The sequence below is a fragment of the Amblyomma maculatum genome, chromosome 4, assembly GCF_055883805.1.
Source record: "Amblyomma maculatum isolate TAMU_Amacu chromosome 4, ASM5588380v1, whole genome shotgun sequence".
In the NCBI taxonomy this organism is placed as follows: Eukaryota; Metazoa; Arthropoda; class Arachnida; order Ixodida; family Ixodidae; genus Amblyomma; species Amblyomma maculatum.
This window is the reverse complement of record NC_139347.1, coordinates 113,959,424-113,979,189: the sequence shown is the minus strand read 5'-3', so window position 1 is coordinate 113,979,189 and position 19,766 is coordinate 113,959,424. Positions and strand designations below refer to the sequence as shown.

Sequence of the window (19,766 nt, the reverse complement as noted above, 5' to 3'; positions counted from 1 at the left end):
GTACGCGGCAAAGCTCCGCGAGCGCCTTGAGGCAGCGCAGCGCGCGGCTCGTGAAAACCTCGATGTCGCGCGCATGGAGCAAGCGGATCAGTACAACAAAGGTCATCGTCACGTCGTTTTCAACACGGGCGACTTGGTACTGAAAAGAACGCACCCGCTTAGTAACGCAGCACGTGGTTTCGCCGCGTCGCTAGCGCACAAGTGGGATGGACCGTTCGAAGTTACGGCACGGACTACGCCACTCACCTACCAGCTGCGGTTGTTGGCGAGCGGTGAAACCGCTGGTCCGGTGCATGTCGCAGACTTGAAAGCTTACCACCTTCGCAAGGACGATAACTGCGAAACGGTGGAAGCTCAAGCTCAAGAGAGATTCAGCGATCTCCCCCCGGGAAGGCGAGCACGTAGTGGCACGGTTTGCAACCGACGCTACAACCTGAGGACCAGGTAAAACCCGTGCTTCTCGTCTAACCCCTCTCTGCCCCTCACAGCATGCCACCCAGGCGGTATCCCGGCGCCCGGATCGAGGGCACCCACCAGGTGCACAAGCAACAGAGGCTGCGCCAGCGGCCTGGAACGAGTGGGCGCGGTGCCCATCGCCACCGGCCTACCGGCCCGGAGAAGCACTGGAGAAGCCCCCCCAGTGATGTGGGACACGGAAAGCGTTCGGGGGACCCACCCCCAGGCCTGGAGCCGCAGTCCAAGAGGCACAGGACTGTGCGGCACACCGCCACCTGGACCACGGTCGCCGACGGGGCGGCGGTCTCCTACTGCGCGGGGTCCAGGTGGCGAGACCAGGCCCGGCCTCTCCGCGGAGAGGCCGCGCAGTCGGTGCCCCTGCCGTTCCGGGGCCTTACCTTAGAGGACCGGGACAACGAGCCCCCGGCCCACTATACAGAAGAGCGCGCAGGCCTGTGCGGTCTCTGCGGCACCCTGCTTGTGTGCCGCGCCGTCCACGAGGCCGGGGCGCTGCATAGGAGCCGTGCAGAGGCGGCGGAGCGGCTGCACCGGGCAGTGGTTGCAGCGACCGCTTTGGCAGCCGGACGGCCCGTCCAGAGGGGCAGCCCGGAGGAGGCAGCCTTACGCCTCCTTCAATCGAGCCGGCCTGAGCTGCTGTCTCCGGCGGCGGAGGCCATCATCGCCCAGGCGCGGGCAGGGTCCCCAGCGCCCCCTTCGGTCTCCACGGACGTCAGCCCGGACCCGGACGAATTGGATCGCCTGCTGGCGGACTCCGGGTCGGACGCTGAGGGGGGGGAAGATGTGGGGGCCCACGCCACATGTCTCTAGCGCCCGTGGCGCGCCGCGCTTTCAACGGCCGCGCCACCTTCCCAAGGCTCCTTGCGCGCTGCCGGTTTCCCTCTCCCCGCTCGTTCGGGGATAACCGGTCCCGCGCGAGGGGTCTATAAAGGAAGGCTCGTGCCGCCGTCTGGCTCTTCTTGGTCCCTGGCTCGTCGCTCCTGCTTCTCCCCTGGCTCTCTCCACGAGAACGACCCGCAGCCACCTGGACGACGACCCCGGACAGCCTCGACGACGCCCGCGCTTAACGTGAGATAAAGGATGTTTGTTACACGGCCCACTGTGTGTTTTGTCGTGCGCATGCCTCGGGCAGAAAAATCGCCCACAGTACTCATGCGTAAGCCCACACATACCCCATCATGAGTATACTGGCCTACCGAACGATGCCCTTGACGCCCCAGTTACAGAGGCAGAGATCAGGGCCAAACTGGCTGGGATGAGGAAAAACACCGCTGCAAGGCCAGACAAGGTGACGGCCCAGCTTCTATACAATCTCCCCAATGACCACATTACATCATTAGTCCAATATTTCAACGAGAAGCACTGGGATACAGGACAACTGCCATCATCCTGGAAGATGGCCGACATACGCTTCATACCAAAACCCAACAAACCCTTGCTATTAGACAACCTCCGCCCTATTTCCCTAACATCATGCTTTGAAAGGGCCTTCACCACCCGGCTTACCCGGTACTTGGAGAGCACGGTGTAAGAAGTAGCTTAGGTGACTGAGCGGCACGGGCTGGGCGCGAAGCGGAGGAGAAGGCGTGGAGTTCTCCTTTCTCCACGCGTCAAGAGAGGGCGCTAGCAACTTGCGCCCGCTGAGACCCCTGCGCGCCTACATCATCGGCTGGTTATCGCTGTGTTGCTGCCACGTGCAGCGTGGCCACATGGTTGCTGCCCACCGTGTTTTCTCAACGCATTTTTCACTTGGCCGTCAGGTACGTCTGAACCTTCGGACTGTTTCATGAGCCTGCATAATGGGAAAGTGCTTCGTACCGTTTTGCAACACTTGTTACAAGTCTTGCAAAGAAAAGTACTCGCTTTTCAAGCCGCCAAACGATGAAGCAAGACTTGAAGCATGGAGACGGGCTATACCTCGTAAGGACCGCATACTCCAAAGGACAGACCGTGTTTGTGAAAAGCATTTCGCTTCTCATTTTATCCTGAAGACAGCGGAAATCGACGGTCATGTGTTGATGTCTGGAACAAGAAGAGCGGGCCTTTCAAAAGACGCTGTGCCATCACTTTTCGAAGGCGCTCCAAGCTACCTCTCGAAAAAGATCAAAAGCCCTCGAAAGCATGTGAAACGGCTAGCGCTTCCTGTGGCTGCTTCTGTGAGTGACCGGAACAGTGACAGCAGCAGCGCGCTGATGTCAGCTAGCAACATAGATGTTTTTCCAGCGGACAGTATGGAAACATCTTCTGACGACAACGCTTGTGTTGCAAAATCCAGTGAGAATGACTCATCTCACTCATCGTTCGAGCAGCTTTTCAGTGGAGTATCTTGCATTAGCCTACCACAGCCTTCATGGGCAGCGCATCTCATCAATGTAGCAGGAGTGAGGGACGTCGTGTTTATTGACGCCGCGGTAGTGCATAGGACCAGCGACGGATCGTCGGTACTGTTTAACAGGAAGGCGGTGCACATCAAAAGCGACATGACCGTGCAAGTCTACATATTCGACAAGTTGATCGACCCTACTGCAGTGGGCATAAGTCCCGTCGCCACGTCACCCCTTGAAGTTAAAACCATGCTGAAAGTTGTTGACAACACAGATGTCTGTGGGGGAGGACCTAGTTTGAAGGACTTCCCTGATGTGTCCCCTGAATGTGCTTTTGTGGACTCTCAAAAAAACTGGAGACACAACAAATGCCTTTTGGTGACATCTCGGGGTGCCATCTGTCGTCTGTGTTCTGGCCTTGCTGACACCCTAAGAATACATGCTGATCGCCGAGCTGCCCGAGCCAAGCAGCAAATAGCTTTCAAGCGTTTCAGGTTGTCGGTGGGGCCTGTCCAGCAACAGAAGCTTTCTGCTTTGCGACGTGCAAGGTCAGCCCTTCAGCGTTCAAGAGCATGACTGGCAAAGCGCAACAAGCTTCTACTGGGGCAGTTGCAGGCGGCGATGAAGCAGCGAACAGATTTGCAGGAACAAGATATCAAGGAGAAACTGAAGGGACTTGATATACCGCCAGCACAGCTGCTTTTGTTAGAAGAATGTATAGCAGCAGCTAAGTGCGCATCAAAATCAAGCAGACGGTACACGGACGACTGGATCCTGTTGTGCCTCTTGCTGCATATACGGAGCCCGGCCACCTACTTTTTTTTACGGAACAATGACATATTGCCTTTGTCGTGCGTCACCACCGTGAGAAAATATATTAGCATAGTTGGCCAGAAGTGCAGTTTTGATGAGAACTTCTTCAAAGCCCTCAAGATAAAGGTTGCCGCAAAGACCGCTTTCCAGCGGAGGGGAACCCTTATCTTGGACGAAATTCAAGTAAGAAAAAAAGTGGCCGTCAACTCGCAGACAATGACGTACACCGGTCTTGTTGATCATGGAGAAAAAAATAATCAAAGCAATGAAATCACAGATCATGGCCTCGTCTTTGCTTTTGCACCGTTTGGTGAAACATACTTTCAGCCAGTAGCCGTATTTGCGTCGAAAGGACCAACTAAGGGGACGCTGCTTTCTCAACTCCTGATCCAATGTATCGTACACCTAGAAAACGCCGGATTGTTCGTCGACGGAGTAGTGTGTGACGGTGCTTCCACCAACCGGGCGATGTGGAAGCAGCTCGGTATCACTGGTTCTCTGGGTCAGGTTCGTAATTCTTTTGAGCACCCAATGGACAGTTCTAGAAATGTGTACGTACTGTATGATACACCTCATCTTTTCAAGTGCATCAGAAACAGGCTACTAGACAAGAAGTTTCTCAAAAGAGACGGGAAGCTGATAAGGTGGTCCTGCTATGATGCCTTGTTCGTTGCAGACAGCAAGAACAAAACAGAGCTCAAAGTATGTCCCAAAATAACATACAGCCACATAAACCCTTCCAAGATGCTCAGGATGAGGGTAAAGCTTGCTACGCAAATATTCAGCAACTCCATGGTTAAAGGAATTCCTTTTTATGCAAAGAGAGGTGCGCCTCGTCTAACCAATGTGGAGCCAACGGTCGAATTCACGCCTTTTTTAAATGACTTGTTTGACGCTTTAAACCGGCGCTTTCCGGCAGAAGGTTTAAAACTGGAGTGCAGGGATTTTGGTGTCCTGGAATCTGCATCCGAGTGGCTGGACTCGTGGGAGCAACAGGTCGTGAGCGGTGAAATCCACAAGGACCTCTTTCTGACGCAGTCAACTGCCGAAGGCCTACGCGTAACATTGCAATCTGTGCGCGAGCTGTCAATTCACCTGCTGAAGAACTGCGGCTTCAAGTATGTATTGACGGCAAAGATGAACCAAGACCCGCTGGAGCGCTTCTTTGGCATAATCAGGCAAGTTGGTGGGCACAATGAGCACCCGACGTTTCCCACCTTCCTACAGCTGTACCGCATGCTCAGCTTATATTCTTTGGTAAAACCGCCGAAGTTTGGGAATTGTACGGTGCTTGATAAAAGGCAAGCAGCTGTTGTGACTTTGGCTGACATCAGAGAAATATATAAGGGCTCAGCTGCGCAACATGCGGGAAAGTTGCATGAACTGAAGCAAAGACTTGACAGGCTCATCGTTGATGGAAACTGGGAGTGCGATGATGTCTTCGATTTCGACGACCCTGACACAGATGAAACTGTAGTTGACTGCATTGTCTACTACGTTACAGGGTTTGTGTCAAGAAAACTTCGCAATGTTACGACCTGCTCCGTTTGCAAGGGTGCTCTTGAAGGACAAAAAGGTCTCGCAAATGTGCCCGAAGCCGATCTCGTGAACTGCAAAACCAGGGGCTGGCTCACGCATCCAAATATGCACCTCTTTGACTTGTTCAAGTACACTGAGGAAAGGTTCGCTAAGTACGCAGATGACAGGGATGCATACGACAAAACTACTGATGCCGTGCTAGAGAATTTCCACTTCACGTTTCCTTGTGGTACGCACAAAGAAGAAATGCTTGCCAAGTTGCTACATTACTACATATGCCTACGCATGCGTCAGTACTACAGGCAACTGAAGAATAAGCATGAAAAGAAGAGCCAAGACTTGCGCAAAATGTCTAAGCTGGTGTAAGCAGGACCGCTTATGTCTAAGCTTGTGTAAGCAGGACCGCTTCAACGAACTGAACATGCCTTTTCTTGCTTATTCGCGTTTCATTCGCTTCTTTTATCGAGCATGTTATTTGTATCGACGTTTTGTATTACATGCTTTCTTGCCTGAAAATTCTAAAATTCAGTAAATAAATGACGTGAAAAAAAAGTGTTTTGATGCAATGCTATGCTACATATGCGGGGAATAGCAAAGAAATAATGCCGGTGGCTTTTTAGCTAGCGACGCCAAATAAGGTTGATTAAAATACTACATGCATAATGAAAAAAAAAAAAACGCTGTTAGCTTGTATCATTACGCGATTGCGACAGCAAGCATGGCCGCAACAGTAGCTGTTCCATAACCCTATAACAGCCTATCAATACGAACGAATTGCTCAGGCCTCGGCTTTTGTTGTTAAGGAAAGGTAATGATTTATATCCAGCCTCCCGCAAAACTGAACCAAACCGTTCCTCGGCCAGATTTCTTTCTTACTGCGCGCGGTTTATAATCAGGGCGTCGGACTCTGTCGGCACCCCACAACTAAGTATGAACAGGGTTAAACGAGCAGACCTCATATTAAGCACAAACTGCTCGAAGTTCTTTGAAAGCACTGCGTTAAAACGGAAAATGCCGATGCCCTCAGCAAAGTGCTTCTTGCACCATGAGCAGGGCGCAGTTTTCGCATTGACGGGGCATGCGGGAGGCCGGGCCAAAGGGGCGCAGTTGCTCGCGCCATCTGTAGGCGCTCTCTAGAAGCAGAGCCTTTCCGCCGTGCGCCCCGCACCACCGTCCTCACACCTAAGCTACTTCTTACACCGTGTTGGAGAGCAATAACTTGCTGCCGCCAACGCAGTTCGGATTCCGGCCGCATCTGTCAACGCAAGCAGTTCTACTACACATATACAAAGACCTTCTCGAGAAACCTCCAAAAACCCAAACCAGGAACACCTTCCACTCCAGCATTCTGCACGGCCTAGCAGGTGTCAACTGCGGTCCCAAGACCTATAACTACATCAAAGATTTCCTTACATCGAGACCGGCTATCCTTAATCTGGGATCCTTCCGATCACAGCCCATCACACTTGGCCCACGAGGAACCCCACAGGGGGCGGTCCTTTCACCCCTGCTATTCAACCTGGCGATGAAGGACCTACCATCCCAGCTTCAGAAAATTGAAGGCATACAACACGCCATCTACGCAGATGACATTACGATCTGGTGCCGCACTGGGAATGACGCAGAGGTGGAACAACGTCTTCAGGCTGCAACCGACATGGTCCACCAGTACGCAAAACCTCTAGGTCTACAAAACGCCCCAGAAAAGTCAGAACTGCTCATACTCAAGAACTTAAGACAACCTCTAGCTCAAAACATCTCAATCAGCATCGATCGACATGAAATCCCCAAGCCATTCGAAATTAAAATCCTTGGCCAGTACATACTACAAGGCCGCAAAAACACCACGACCGTCAAAAAACTAGCAACAACAACGCAGCAGATAACAAGGATGCTCAGCCGCATTTGCAACAAGCACCACGGCTTCAAAGAAAGGGACGCAATTCGCCTTGTACAAGCTTTTGTTGTCTCGCGAATAATGTATGGGACTGCCTACCTCTACTTCACCTCGCAAGAAATCGCAAAGCTAGAGTCACTAATACGGGCGACCTATAAAACGGCACTGGGTCTGCCGAAGACCACATCAACATCGCGCCTCATGTCTCTCGGCATCCACAACACACTCCAAGAAATCTAGGAGGCGCAACGACTGTCACAGCTCAACCGCCTAGCCATCACTCGAACAGGCCAAATCCTTCTTAACAAGATACACCTCAAAGTACCCTACACAGTGGACCAAAGGACGGAACTTCCTCTATCAATCTGCAAGAACATGCATGTCCATCAAATACCCAAAACCATGCATCCGACATTTAACGCGGAGCGAAGGAACGCCAGAGCTGAAAGCCTTCGCAAGAAATGGGATGGCCACCCGGACACGCTCTACGTGGATGCAGCCGGTCCATTCCAAGGGCAGATGACCATCCCCATAACGAACCTCGAGGGCAAATTAGTCAACTGCGCATCAGTCCGCACATCCAACCCCACTCACGCAGAGGAGGCAGCCATTGCACTAGCGCTGGCTGCCGACCAAAACGCTATTGCACTCATGGACTCCCAAAATTCGTGCAGGAATATTACCAGCGGACTCATCCATCAATCATGTCTGACACTACTAGCAAAACGCCCTCCTAATCGGGCCTCAATCATATGGTTTCCGGGACACAGAACACACAGGAGGGAATGACGCCGCCCACCGGCACGCCCGAGCTCTCTTACACCAGGATCCCCCCTTAGCCGATGAGGAAAAAGAGCTTATCACACAGCCTATAATCACCTTTGCTGAACTCCTACAGGCCTACAGACAGGCCAGACAGACATACCTCACACCTCACAAAACTCTAAACAAGGCAAAGAACACACCCTCCGCCGGCTACAAACAGACACTCGTTACACCATTTAAACTCCACCAATGATACCCCTCACTTTACACACCAGAGTGCCCACACTGTGGAGAAATAGCTACGGCTTTTCATATGGTGTGGGCATGCCAATTAAATCCCTTTATCGATAAACTTCCTAATCCCAATTTGGAGCAGTGGGAGGCCATTGTGCACAGCGAGGACCCCGACCAACAACGAGGACTGTTTCGCAGGGCCCACGCTGCGGCGCAGGCCGCTGGGCTGGCGGAATAGGCGGACCACCCACAACTCCGAGAACTCCCATGCACTCAATGAAGTTTTCAATCAATCAAATCCACGTGTTTTTAGCGCTCCTCGGCAGCAGCCTTTATTTCCTTACAGGAAACAAGAATACAAAACACTATGCTTCGTTGGAAACAATGCATAGAAGTCTCTCATAAAGATGATTTCTAGATGTCCGCATGAAGAAAGGGTGAAAAAGTTTCAAATAGTGATTTTAACATCGTGCTCTGCTCCAAAGAAATACCCAAGCGTCCACGGTGTCTCCAGAGAGACATAAATGAATTGCAAGGATCAGTTTTAAGCGCCTGAAATCAATAGCCTCGTTATTGAATATTGCACCAATTGAGTAGCGTGTGAAAATATCTCTAAAGAGAACCACGCTGCTCCTCTGTACACATGGTAGCCCTGCAGCTGCTATGCGCTGAGCAAACAAACGTGGCACCCCTGTTGCACGTCGCGCCCTCTCTCAGACGGCAGTGGCTGTCACCGCAAAAGCGGCTCGCTCTCTGGAGCAGGTAATCACAGAGCCCAATCTTCTAGAGCGAGAATGCACCGATATGTTCGTGACAGCGAAAGGGTTAATGACTTACCTCGAAATGTCACTTCACACATACGCCTTTATGCGGGCGACTGTTTTATATTGCGTGATTAAAACATCACAAGATCATCGTGAACTAAATTCCTCATTTGTCAGCTTTTGTACCTGGTGTAACACTTTGCACATGAAAGTGAATTTTACTAAATCCGTGGTAATGTCATTTTTTAATGGTATGTTTCCTTCATTATTAAATTACACATTCAATGACTTAACCTTGCACAGAGTTTCAGAATATAAGCATCTTGGCGTCATATTCATTATTAACATGTCCTCACTGACTGCAGTTTTAAGGTGAATCTCTCATAATCCTTGACAATGCATCAGCTCATGTCGCAGTGAATAATCTCAAGGCTCTGAAGCTGGTGTTTCTGCCACCAAACACAAATTGCCTAGCCCTTGCACCAAGGCATCATTCGAGTCGTTAAGCAGCTTTACAGAAAACAATCTGCTGCGCAGGATGCTGTTAGCACTGGAATGCAACAAGGTGCTCGTCATCGACTTGCTGGGCGCGATTCACCTCTTGGAACTCGCATGGCAACAAGTAGAGTCAGCGACCATGCAGAACTGCTTCAAGCACGCAGGTTTTCGTGAAGTGTGCATGAGCGACACAGATATCACTGACATCCCGAACCAAGCTCTTGAGAGCCTCCTCACTAAGTCCTTGACAGAGCAGGTGCTTCAGAAAGCATTACCTTTACATAACTTTGTTTATACCTGTACATGAAAGAAAAAATTATCAGCTAAATGTCCTTTTGTCCTGGTTCTTTGTCCTGTCGTCTCGCACTTTTATCCACCATACTTAAGCTGATGACCATAAACCTATTAGTACTCGTAACACACCTTCACCGCAAAGAGTACTCTCCAGCCCTCAAAGGAAACTTGCCACCTTCCATCCCCAAGGGTTGCTGTGTGGCACCGTATATATTCCTTTATTTATTCAAATAACTCACAGGCACCTTGATAGGAGTATTGTGTGAGTGGGACATACAAATGAAGTAACAAAATGTAAGAGCAAATACAACAAATAAAAGAAAAGGTTACACAATGGTTACCCAAAAGTATTGAACACAAGACACTAAACGGAAAGAAACAGTCATACAAACAGTTATATCTCTGGTAATACCAAAGGAGCAAACACTCACCTGCAAATACGACTGGTAGCAGATGAATGCAGACCTAAGCCTGCTACCATGTGCACAGTGGATGCACAGATGACGTCACTAGCACCCTTACCTGGCCAGCGGGGGCAAGGACAAATCACCATGTAAAGACTTGTGGCACGTGAAGTAAATGCAAGCAGCAGCTGCAAATGAAGAGAGGGATGTGTCAGTTGCATTATAATAAAAAAAGAAGAGCTATGCATCCGACACTAACCAAACAGGTTGCACCCCACTCGAGGACTAGACATGGCAGGTATACAATGAAGAATTAAATGCATTCCCAAGTCACTAAACAAGCTGCACACCTCAAATATTGGTTTCTGAGCTTCCCTGCACACTATTCAATCAACTGAAGAACGCAAACAGATCAACTTTCACCTCAGGTCCCAAGGCACAAACTGAAGCTTAACCGCTGTTTGCTTATTTGCTATTCGAGCTCATTTGGTATGGCTTAAGGAGTTGTGGTGAGTTCAAAGAATAAAGCACCGATCATACCACAGTTCTTTCGGCAGATTGCACAATGTGAAGTCCGAGTTGTCAGTCACCATTTGGCTGCCAAAAATGCAGGCAAATGAGCAAGACAGAGAAGACTGGGTTATTTACTAGGCACAAGCAAATTAAGCCTAGCAATCATGTATGCGAATTTCTCAAGCACCATCCCTGCCATCCCAAAGATATTGCAGCCGAAAACTAAGCATCCACAATTTAACATGCGCTAACGCTATGCAGCACGTAGGCATTTTTGCATTTCACCTCCACCGATATGCAGCTACGTTGGCCTCAGCTGCAGCCGTACGTCATGTATCTCTCAACCATCAAATGGCATGCCCTGTGTGCCTTCATTTTTCTGAGGCCACCTATTCCAGGGGTTGGCAAAGCAGTATCTCTACAGCACTTACCACACTTAATCAAATCTAGGCCTACCTTGATATTAAGTCAACACCCGGAATTTGAAGGCTTGACAAAAAAAATAAAAAAGGCTTTCCTCAATGTAAGTAAACCAAAAAAAAAGTCAGAAAGCAGAGCAATAATGGCTCATACAGTGCACCATCTTCTGCTCTATAAAGTGCATTCGAAATTCTGCACTTTTGGAGTAAGTTGTCCACCAAGATTTTCGGAATGTCATTGCAGCATTGCAGACTGGAGCAATCCAGCTCGCTACCGCTCCTAGCGACGCGGGCTTCATGCGGACTTGTTGGGGTCAGGTGCCACATTTTAATGGGCCAATCCCCACAAAAATTTCCCAAACTATTCCTAAATGTTTAGGTGATGCAGACATCAGGAGGCCGTAGTTGGCCCACCATGCCACCAGGTATGGTTGTGACATCTGTGCCAGCTTTGGCAAGCACAGCTTTATCAAACAGGCGCCTGTGGCAAGAATCGAGGGGGAGGGAGGCGTAGGCTTTTAGCACTGTGTGTGTCACAGAAAATAGTGCGATGTGCTACGAAATTGCAGTTGGACCTAATGCGTAATGCCAAATTAAAGCCTCATGCACGGGCTTTGTGGATTTTCAAACAGCATTCATACCCAACGCGCAGGTCGCCACGAACCATGGAGTTGCTGCTTGACATCAGAGCCTCACCACTAAGTGCTTCCGTCAGCTAAGGCTAGGCATAGTAGAGTGCTGGTCTTTCGAGATCAAATTTTGTGGGGACAAAACACAATCAACATGCCTCTTGTCCAGTTTCTATGAGTTCCGTCAGCTATGGCTAGGAATAGTAGCAGGTAGAGTGCTGGTCTTTCGAGATCAAATTTTGTGGGGACAAAACACAGTCAACATGCCTCTTGTCCAGTTTCTATGAGTTCCGTCAGCTATGGCTAGCAATAGTAGCTGGTAGAGTGCTGGTCTTTCGAGATCAAATTTTGTGGGGACAAAACACAATCAACATGCCTCTTGTCCAGTTTCTATGAGTTCCGTCAGCTATGGCTAGGAATAGTAGCAGGTAGAGTGCTGGTCTTTCGAGATCAAATTTTGTGGGGACAAAACACAATCAACATGCCTCTTGTCCAGTTTCTATGAGTTCCGTCAGCTATGGCTAGGAATAGTAGCAGGTAGAGCGCTGGTCTTTCGAGATCAAAGTTTGCGGGGACAAAACACAATCAACATGCCTCTTGTCCAGTTTCTATGAGTTCCGTCAGCTATGGCTAGGAATAGTAGCAGGTAGAGTGCTGGTCTTTCGAGATCAAATTTTGTGGGGACAAAACACAATCAACATGCCTCTTGTCCAGTTTCTATGAGTTCCGTCAGCTATGGCTAGGAATAGTAGCAGGTAGAGTGCTGGTCTTTCGAGATCAAATTTTGTGGGGACAAAACACAATCAACATGCCTCTTGTCTAGTTTCTATGAGTTGTCGTGTATCAGGAATTAAATCTGTATATCTTCAAATCTTAGCGAACCTATATGTTTCTTGCCTCGTGTTCTTAAAAAAAGATTGCCAGCTTAGATTTAAAAAAAAAAAATAAAGGTACAATTCTCAATACTCTGTCCTAATACTCTGTCGTCTTCAGGCTGTTAAACTGAACAGTACTATTTCCAGTCCAGCACCAGTCAGGCCTGGTGTCCCTCAATGTTCGGTAATAGGCCCGCTTTTATTCTTAATATACATTAATGATATAACTGATAATATTACTTCTACAGTTCGGCTTTTTGCCGATGATTGTATAATCTACAGAGATATAAGCAGCCCTAACAACACAACTACTTTGCAATCTGACTTAGACAAGCTAACGGCATGGTGCTGCAACTGGCAGATGCAAATTAATGCAGAAAAGACTAAACATATAAAGTTTTCCATAGGTTCAAAGTCTTCTCCCAATATCTACACTATAAATAATGGTTTAATAGACTCGGTCTCCTCGATTAAATACCTTGGTGTCTACCTAAATTCTACATTAACATGGACTGACCACAAAGAGCAAATTACGTCTAAAGCACAAAGGAAACTTGGCTATATCAAGCGTCGCTTATATCTCGCCGAAAGGGACACCAGACTTGAAGCTTATAATTTCCTTGTACGTCCTTCTCTGGAATATGCATCAATACTTTGGCACCCTTATCAAATCACCCTAACTAACATTCTTGAATCCGTCCAAAATAAGGCTGCTCGATTCATCTTGTCATCCTATTCACGATATCAAAGCGTTTCATCTCTGAAGGAAACACTCAACATGCCATCCCTATCAGTGCGCAGAAAAATCCCCCGTTTATTGTATTTTCATACACTTTATCATAATAGCACTCCGTTCACCCGGTCTCATATTTCTCCAGCCCCTCATACGTCACATCGCGTTGATCATGCCCATAAAGTTAAACCCATTTTTGCCCGGACGGAAAAGTACAAACATTCACCATTAATCTTATCAATAAAAGAATGGAATGAACTGCCACCCAGAATCGCCACGATAACAGAATCATCTTTATTTCAGTCAGCATTGAAAACCTACCTTGAATCATTACACTCACGGTAAATGTTTTGGACCACTCTGCCGTCTCTTTTCCTACCGCTGTCTTCTTTCTTTTGCATGAATTTTCCCCGCGATTGCACTAAACTCAGTTTCTAGGATATAATGCTATGTTATCTCTGGGTGTGCTGTTATATGAGTGCTACTTCACCATCTCCATTGCTCTGTTTGTTCTTTTTTGTTGTTGTTGTTTGTTTGTTTGAGTGATTGTTTCTTTAACAATGAATCGTATTCTGGCTTATGTTCCCCCCCTATGTAATGCCCCCAGCGGGCCTTTAGGGTATCTGAATAAATAAAAATAAATAAATAAATAATAATGGAACACATATACTCATGCTGGAGAATATAGTGCCATACTTGAATGTGCTACATCTCACCTGCACCTTTGAGTGAACACCTATTCTGCCTAATGCCTAGTCTATGGAAGCCCCACACTGCATTCAGCTGCAAACATCATGGCATGCACACTAGAAAGGGAATTGTGACATACTGCCCGCTGTCTGGAATTTTTGGGGGGGGGGGCAAAAATTTTAAATTTCTCAAATTGAGAAAAAAAACGTCCACAATATTCTGCAGACCATGATCCTGACTGCACCCTCTACAAGGCAAAAGTCCGCTCCCATATTTATCCGATTACCTGGTGAAGTGCCAGCTCCAGCCATGTTAAACCTGACGAATTTCTCAACTTTATCCGCCCACCTAACTCTACTCTATCCCCTTCTATGATTGCCTTTTCTTGAAATCCAGCCTGTTACTTTAATATCTTGCCTTTGCAATACATATCCTTCCCATGCACTTTCAACTTTTAACTATGCACCATAAATAGCTGCCACCTTCAGTTTTCTGTATATTAACCAAGATTGGATAGCTAAATGGTGGGTCTAATAATTTACGCTTCAGGATAAGTTTATTGTTTTATGCCACTTCTATTATGACTGATTTCAAAATGTTAAATGGTGTAACGTTTTCCTGTAAATAGGTGCAAATGACCTGTTTCCAGGGCAGTTACACGTAACGTGCTAGCTTTACATCTTGTCACTCTTCATACTGATATCTGCAACAATAACCACAAAAAAAGAGAATGTGTCTGTTCACGCACAGTCGTACAAAAATGCTGACTATTTCCCAGAATTACTGGAAACAAGGGGCCCCAATCACAGCTCGCACAATTTCACACATTCATGCAGGTTTTGAAATGACAACAGACATCCCCTTTCATCTGTATCGAACACCTGTCCTGAGACGGCCTTTACCCATGTGGTCACTACAAGCAGGCCAACAGGAGTAGTAGATTCTCTTTGAACATAAGACCAATTACTCCCCTTGTCTTCGTAAGCACCAATATTAAGACCTTGCTTGCAAAGAATATTGTAGCTATATCTTCCTGGCCTGCTATAGTATGCTATAGTATACTATGGTACCACTTCAACATTTAGTGGATCTCTTGTCAGTGTCACAATGGAGCGACCTACACCCCATGCCATTTTTCACGTTTACAGGAACTACCTGCAACAGCAAGAACAGTCTTTATTATAACACACTGGGGGCCTCCCCTTACTCCACTACGTTCGTTGCTCTGCTGATTATGGTTTACTGCAATCTGCCCTCAGGAGGCCTGTGCACTAGCCTCTATAATAGCTACTGCACTGGAACTAAAATATTCGTGGTCCCGTCACCTATGTCCTCTTTTTACCCTCGAGCCTCCCACCGGGCCTGTGAAAAACTTACCCCCTTAGTGCTGTGCCCGATGGGCCCTTTTCCTTTCCTTACATCTTTCCATACAACTCCATCTCCCATATGACTCGTACAGTGCAGCCACATACAAGGGTTTCTACTACTGTGCCTGCTACTTCACTTTAGTTTTAACGCAATAAAATTATAGGCCACATTCTGCAGAAAACATGGCGGTGTCCTGAGGTGGCAGTTAGGATGGCCGGGCACGGACTGCTCAGAAGGTTCTTGTGCCCCATCCGAGACCGCGTGACATGGCAGAAGCTGCCAACTAGGACTTCACCCTTGGATACAAAAACATGTAAAGAAAAATATAAAAAAACATTTGTGGCACCTCTCTTCCAACATGCGGTACGGCTTCAAACAAAGTGGTTGCTGATACAGCGACACCACACAGGTGCCATGCGGTGCCGCGCCTCAGCACTAGATGCAGGTGACCCTAGCAATGCCACTGATTACAGCGCGGCATGTAATGAATGCAAGATCTGTTCAGAGCATCCACGAATAAGTTGAAAAAAGTTACGCTTACCAATGTTACTAGCCTCAATTGAGCAGTATCACAAGAGGAACAGTTCGTTGTTCGAGCTTCAACAGCTCAATAGACATCGAAATGTCGTTAATGCAACTAAATGAATAAAGTGAATGGAACGGCAGGCAAGGGCTTTATGAATCACATCAACGGAGGAGGGAGAAACGGACAGCCGGTACTTCAACGTCAGGTAGGGAATTTTTTTTTTACACATATTCGTTTGGTCTGCATTACAAAAGTAATAAAAACTGGGAGAGCGGGCAAAAGGTGTATCAACACCCACCCCATATAAGACTGGTGCTCATGCAAGCTATTGTAGACAGGGAAATAAAGACCACAGGAAAGCTTAAATAAAAATTATGCAATGATCAACTGCATCCATGAGCACGGCACACTGGGTGCGCACAGCGGTCCCGGAAGACGTGCATTCCATTTGTCGGGCATACGACTGGCACCATGCATATAGTGCAACCACCTATAAGTTGCCAATTATTTTTTTGATGAGTTACGGATTACTGCTAATGCAGGTGAAAGCAGTCTGTCCTCTTTTGAGGAAAATGCATCACGGAAAATCTGGACGCAGCAAATTCGAGAATGATCGCCAGCTAGTGAGCTGGCGATCCAAACTTAGTGTCCAATCCAAACTTAGTGTCGCTTTGCTTTGTAAAGCTTATTTAGAGATGTGAAAGCTATATTATCAGGCCAGTGAAAATGTGTGCAACCCAGCGGCTGCAACCTAGCAATTCATTTGTGACCATAGAATGCCGCGAATAGAAAGAACAAACGGCGAATTTGACCCACTAACAGCATATCCTCCACGTCTCAGTGGCGCAGCCGGGCGCCCCGGCTGTGCCTGCCCCTACAAAACTCTCCTATCCGCCAAAAAGGGTGCTCGCCTCGCGGAGTGAGTTACCCCTGCATGGTGGCAAGTTTTCGCTGACAGGAGTATTTAATCTGAGCGTCAGTTCAATGAGACTGACAGAGAAAAATATATGAATGAAAAAAAAGTGCACAGCAGGGCTAATGTATGCAACCTCAGTAGGCCTATACAGATCACTTGCATGGCTCATGCATCTTGTAGTGATGTGATTCCAGAGACACCATATTATTTAGGAGGGTGGCCAAGCAGTGCTGCACAAAGCTCTGAAAAGCACAGGACTGCACTGTAACTCACACAAAGTGATAGAACACACCCCGCCAATGACCAAGAAACACGTCCACAAACTTTACCCAATGGTGCAGGAACAACATTTTGTTTAAAATTCAGAGTTCGCTGCCAGATAACTTAAGTTTTTGTCAGTGTGAAGGAATACTTAAACTTCAAAGCAAAACGTAAAATATACGACTGTATGCTCTTTGCAGTCTCAAAACTGTTATAACTGCAGTTCAACGGAGGGAATTTGTTTCCTTAACTGAAAAGCTTAGGGTCTATACAAATTTAAGGGCTGGGATTGAATGGAGGGAATTTGTTTCTTTAACTGAAAAGCTTAGGGTCTATATGCAGTTTAAAGGCTGGCATTCAACAGAGGGAATTTGTTTCTTTAACTGAAAAGCTTAGGGTCTATACGCAGTTTAAAGGCTGGCATGCATTGCACACAACCAAATTTTTTCAAACTGGCATCAGTTCTCGTCATTATAATGTTTTGGCTAAATTAGTAATTTTCTCAGCCATATTTCTAATTTCGTGACAGACGGGGTTGCATCACATTAACATAAATGCCTCCTGCATGCAAACATTAATACTGGCACCTTGTTTGGCTTTGTATCCTGGCATTATTAGATGAACTACAAATAATGATTGATGACCTAGACAGGAAAAGTAGAAAGGTAGGCTTGAAAATCAATATGCAGAAGACTAAGGTAATGTTCAACAGCCTCGGGAAGGAACAGCAGTTTACATCAGGTAGCGAAGTACTGGAAGCAGTATGCGAATATGTCTACTTAAGACAGGTAGTAACCGCAGATCCGGACCATGAAAAGGAAATAACAAGAAGAATAAGGTTGGGATGGAGCGCATTTGGCAAGCACTCGCAGATTATGTCTAGCAGCTTACCGGTATCGCTAAAGAGGAAAGTATATAACAATTGCGTCTTACCTGCACTCACCTATGGTGCTGAAACGTGGAGGCTAACCAAGAGAGTTCTACTTAAGTTGAGGACAACCCAGAGGGCTATGGCACGAAGAATGGTAGGGGTAACATTAAGAGATAGGAAGCGTGCAGAGTGGGTCAGAGAATAACTCAAGTTACCGACATTCTAGTGGACATTAAGAAGAAGAAATGGACATGGGCAGGACATGTAGTGCAAAGAGAGGATAACCGATGGTCGCTTAGGGTAACAAACTGGATTCCAAGGGAAGGAAAGCGTAGCAGGGGGCGGCAGAAAGTTAGGTGGGCGGATGAGATTAAGAAGTTCGCAGGGGTCAAGTGGATGCAGCTAGCACAGGACCGGGATAAGTGGAGAAATATGGGAGAGGCCTTCGCCCTGCAGTGGGTATAGTCAGGCTGATGATGATGATGATGACACCAGCGTCTACATGCTCACACCAAACATTTGACTTATTAAAAAATGCCAATTTAACAGTCAGGTTCTGCATGCGAGCCACAACTATGATAGGCACACTGAACACAGTCACCCATTACCTTATCGATCAACTCTGAGACACTGGGCCCACCTCACAACAGATGACATTTCATTGCCCTGATGTCGCATCTAGCTGCCTTCGGCCATCAGAAAAACCTTAACCATATTAGCTGCGGACATGCAACAGCTACAGGCTGGTGTGCATGAACTCTTAACAGTACCCTTTACCCTTCCATTTGGTCTTCACTACTAAGCCCTCCGCCAACCTCTTTTCTCCCACCAGCTTTCTCCTCGCCCTGCTACGACTCTAGTCCCTACGCCACAGATGTGACCTGAGTGCCCTTACAGAACCAACACTGAGTCTGTTCATTATATGTATATATGGAGATTACATCTCTACCCCTCTCTACTTCGTGGCGCAAGGGCAGATTTCGAATCAATTTCAAAGAATTACAACTGTCTTTTGATTCATTTGCGCGACGTTAAATAATCAAACTTTAGCGACATTCGTTGCAGAACGAACTCGCCTCGAAGTGCGAACAAACTTCGTGCACTAAATAATGCCGGCGTGGCATCAACTCCGGAGAATAGTACGGAACAAAGCTTCCTCAAGCTTGAAAATAGGTGCACCACTCGAGTTCGTCGCGCCGCTGCCCGCACGGATGGTGCAGCTGCTTCGTCCCGCCTAGGCACATGCACAGTATGCTAAATGCAGAAAAATGCTGCATTCAGCGATTCCCAAAATTGTTCTTCCCTGCGCAGCAGCGTGTCGCTGTTACATTTTTCGAAGCACAGTGCACTCGCTGGAAGTACCACCGGATTACAGCGTCTCGACCTTTCCTAAGTCGACGTACAACCTCTGATATTGCGGCATTGAAATTAGAATTACCTGCATACAGCGCAGCGAAATGTCGGAAAGGCTGGATACACCCCGTAAGCACCGCAGTCACGAACACCTAGCCGTCAAGTAGCGCGCCGACACAGTTTGTCGTCTTTGTATACGCTCAACGCTCCACTGAAATGTTCCGACGAAAGCATGCTTTGATTATTCCCGTATCATATCCGCCCAATTTGCAGCAAAGCGAATGAAGCATACCCTTATGCTCGCAATATGCAACAATCCGCTCAGTGGTGCGATCAAGAGCAAAGTTTGCACCTTGGTTTGCATTCATGCTGACTGTTGAAAGCAAATATTGGGTCAGCCCTCAAGCAACATCTGACAGCACAGTCCCAACAACGTAAAGCGATTGCGCAAATCAAACCTTGCCACTTGGTTCACCGCTTCGCTCATCCCAGCGTTCAGAGCACCGTCAAGGTCTATCGCCACCGTCATGGAAAATTTGACTCCTTAGAGTTAACTCCTTTCAAACACACACATGGCCCACCGGCCGCTGGCCGCCGGTACCGCCG

The 19,766-nt window shown here is 47.7% G+C and overlaps 1 long non-coding RNA gene across 4 annotated transcripts in view; it reads right to left on the bottom strand.

The window, feature by feature from the left end:
- Positions 1-19,766, bottom strand: part of LOC146191981 (uncharacterized) — a 61,372-nt gene extending 41,606 nt beyond the window's left edge. For all 4 annotated transcript variants that reach the window (XR_014706731.1, XR_014706732.1, XR_014706729.1 and 1 more), the window contains exons 1-2: positions 19,619-19,766; positions 10,034-10,194 (exon numbers count right to left, since the gene is read on the bottom strand). This is a non-coding gene — a long non-coding RNA (uncharacterized LOC146191981). The remainder of the gene's footprint in view (positions 1-10,033; positions 10,195-19,618) is intronic.